Source organism: Microtus oregoni, unplaced genomic scaffold (assembly GCF_018167655.1).
Source record: "Microtus oregoni isolate MIOR12 unplaced genomic scaffold, Mior012 000050F_002, whole genome shotgun sequence".
Classification (NCBI taxonomy): Eukaryota; Metazoa; Chordata; class Mammalia; order Rodentia; family Cricetidae; genus Microtus; species Microtus oregoni.
In genome coordinates this window covers 572,136-576,336 of record NW_024543226.1, presented here as the reverse complement: position 1 = coordinate 576,336, position 4,201 = coordinate 572,136, and positions in this window count along the sequence as shown.

Here is a 4,201-nt window from a genome sequence, read left to right as displayed (position 1 = left end):
AGTAGGACTGATAAGGAGAGGCTGGTAATTAACAGTACCCAGTGTATGGTTGTAGGGAAATAACATGCTGAAATAAATGCATGTCTTAAATTAAAAAAAAATCCAGCACTCCCTAGGACCAAGAATTGACAAGGAATTGCAAGAAACTAAAGGTTTCTGAACAACAAATGAAACAGTTAGTCAAACGAAAAGACAGCCTACAGCGTAGAAGAAAATCTTTAGCAGTATACATATGACAGGGAATTGGTACCTAAAATGCATAAAGAACTACAAAATATTCCTAAATAACAAAGAGCAAAACAGTCCAACTAATAAATGGGCTAATAAATAAAGTTCTTAAAAAGTTAATGACAAAAGACCAATAAATATGGGGAAAATGCTGGCCATCCTTAGCCATTAGGAAATGCCTACTGAAACTACCTTAAGACTCTGTCTCATCCCAGTCTGAAGGGTTATCAAGAAAACAAATTACAAAATAATAGTGGCGAGGATGTGCGGAACAGCAACAATTACCCACTGCTGCCATGAATATAAGTCCAACCACCAAGAAAATAGGAATAGAGATTACACAGAGAAAACAGAGCTACTCTGTGTTATAGTTATACCACTTCATGTTCTATACCCAAAGAACCTTAAGTCCCCATGCCACAGAGATACTTGATACACAGAGATACACCCATGCTTATTCCAGCACTATTCACAATATCCAAGATACAAAATGATTCTATAGGTAAACATCAACAGATTTATAGGTAAAGTATGGTACATATGCAGATGTAGTTTTATTCAGTCATAAAACAAGGAAATCATGTTTGCTGTAAAATAGATCTGACTGGTGATCATTATATTAAGCAAATAGGCCAAATTCAGAAAGACAAGTGTCACTTTTTCTCTCATTTGTGGATCCTAGATTTTATATAGATACATAAAACGCTCTCTCTCTCTCTCTCTCTCTCTCTCTCTCTCTCTCTCTCTCTCTGTGTGTGTGTGTGTGTGTGTGTGTGTGTGTGTGTGTGTGTGATATGAAATGATATGAAATTAGAAAAGAGGCTAGAGAAAGACTCCAGTGAAAGGAGGTATGGAGAGTAGGGAGAGTATTTATGGAGGAGGAGGGAGAATACAAAGTGTATTATGAAGTTGAAGGAATTATCCTTATGAAACCCAACATTATATACAATGAATATATGCCAACAATTTACAATTGTGATGATACACTTTTATAAAAATACCTCCTGTTCTAAGAGACTTGAACTGGACCTCATAGAAAAGTTAATGATATACCTGGAGGTCACTTAGCACAGCCTGCTGTCCTACTGTGTACACTGCCTGTTTTCTTAGCCTGCCTGTAAGTGCAATGGAACAACAAACCTTGCTTGAATTCCCATGTGATAAGCTTTTGAGACATAAGCTAATGTATAACTTTAATTTTAAGATATATATTATCCCTTGCCTCTGACCCAGTGAGCAAATGCATGTCTGCATGTTATGGTAATCATTTACTGGAAATAGCAAAGAGGGCAAAAGTGACCTTATGAAATAAATATCTGGTATAAATATTAAATGTAACACATAGATATTGCTTAACAGCATTTGTTTCCTAACTGGGCCAGTTGCAGTCAGTGACTTAAGTTCTTGTAAAACTCTGTTAAAGATTTCTGTAAAATGTCTACCGATACTTCCCTGGGTGATGCTTTCTCTGCTATCCAATAATTGTAGAGTGAAGCCCTTTGTAAGGATAGCCAGACATCAGGCAACATAACTAGACACACAGCAGACAGATTACAAACAAGCCAGAGACAGTAAGCTAGAGACAGACGACATGGGGAGAGAAGTAGAGAACTGAAACTGAACTCTCACTTGGTCAAATTAACCCCAGGGGAAGTGCCAAGCTTTATTTCCTTAATGCAACACCAATACATTTTGGTGCCTACGAGGCTATCTTTGATGGGGTTTAACTGGAACACAGCATTTTTGAAAATAATAGTTAGCTTTTAGTTTGTCAATTTTAAGCATACCCAGCTATGTCCCATAAAATAATCAAATGGGCCTAATTATTATTATGGTTTTCCAGGACTCAACATTTTCAGTTTCATGGCACCTTGTCTTTCACCTTTCCCAGTGCCACGTTCTCAGACACATTTTTAATTGTGTGTATGTGTGCGCACATGCGCACGCACACGTGTGCAGGCGTGAGTGCGAGTATCCACTTGTACCATGCCGCACATGTGGGAAGTCAGTGGACGAGTTGTGGGGCTCAACTCTCTCCTTCCCGTTTTGTGAGTCTCAGGGTTTGAACTCAGGGCTTCAGGCTTGACAGAAAGTGCTCCTTCCCACTGAGCCAGGTCATTCTCCTACAGTAGCCTTCTAATACACGGGTCTAGTGCAAAGAGATCGCAAATGGTGCTACTGACTCGTCAATAGACACCTAACCTGTCTCCAGTTTTCGGATTTTGTAAGTAATGCTTTTGTGAACATTAATGAACAAGTATTTTTGTGGAAATGTTATAGATGCCAATCTGAGTCCCAGGAAACTCACTGGATACCTGTTGAAGTGTACAGGTTCTTATATTCCATTGTTCAGGTTCTTGTGTCCTATGGAAAGGAATTGGACCAGAGACACACAGTTAGAAATTGGGACAAAAATAGTATATTTATTTATATTTTATAAGTGTGTGTGTGTGAGTGTGTGGGTGTGGTGTGCTTGTCTGTATGTGCCCTTGGAAGACAGAAGATAACATCTGGTAGCCTGGAACTGGAGTTTCATGTGACTGATCTGGTCTGAATGCAGGGAATCGAACCCTGGTCTTTACATGATAAGCAAGTAATGTTAACGACTGAGCCAGTTCTCCAGCCTCTGAGGCAGTATTTAAAGAAAGGGAAAACAGTCCTGGGAGTGGTAATGGGCTAGAGCTGAGGAAAAAACATGCATTTGAAAGCCGCTGGGCCACAAGGCGTATGAGTGTTTACTCAGATAGTGCTCACCTCTCCCACAGCTGTATATGATAAACTATTTGGATGCCTGTTTGTTACAAGAAGCTCAGGTGAGGAGGGGCTTCTAGGCTTTCTCCGCTAACTGGATTCTTTCATATGGCAATATTCCCAGAGCTTGTTCCAATCTCTGTACTCCTGCCATTGACATATACTGTATTTCCCCTGGGGTGTATATTTCACGAGTTCAAGAGCTGGATCATCATGGGGTACATGTAGGATTGACATTGCAACTAAGTGTCAAACTGTTGTACAAATGTACAAAATATTATACATTTTTATTCCCATAAACCCTGTAGAATTTCATGCTTAACAAACTGGCCAATGCTCATTTACATTCAGTCTTGTAAATTTTGGATGCACTCCTAGAATGTAGTAACATCATTGCAGCTTGTCTTTTTTAGCAGTTCTTCAGGGATCAGTGGTGTGCTATTTCTTTTCAAGTGGTTATTTCATTTCACATAACTGTATTTTTACAGAGTCTGAATTTAAATATTTCCTCTAATTTACTTAGGGAAATGTACATTTTTTATTGTTTGGTCCAGCATTCTGTACTCTAAATACAAATCCTCTAGCAGCGATATGATGTTCAAACATCTTATCCTAGCTGCAAATATGCCTTCTCACCTGTTCGGCTGTCAAAGCGCTCAGCGTTGGGGAAGTTCTTACTTTGCTTACATGTCAATTGTTGTTATGATGTCTTATTTGGGATATTTTTACCCAGTCCAAGAGGAATAGGATTTGCTCCTGTGTTTTCTGCTGGGTTTTGTATAGATTTGAGGGTTTAAAAAAAAACTGTTTTAAAATGGATTTTCAGTTTTAAATTTTGTTTTGGTTTGTATGAGTGTATGTGTGTGTGTGGGGGGGGGGGTCCATGTGTGTAGTACTTGTGCTTGTGTGTATGTGTGTGACTGTGCACACCGAGGCCTGTAAGAGAGGTCAGAAGACATCAGGTACCTTGCTTTCTAAACCCTTTGTCTTAGACTTTTTGAAGCGTGTTCTCTCGCTAAGCCTGTAACTAAGTTACTAGTGGCCAACGAGCACCCGTGGTCCTTCTGCCTTTGTCCATAGCACTGGGATTGCGGCTCTGTGTTCAGCAAAGCGGGTTTATTTCATGTGGATGCTGAGATGGCTATTACCCATTGAGTAAATCTCTTCAGTCCCATTTTTTGAGTTTTATGTTAAAATCTATGATCTATATTGTGTTGACTTC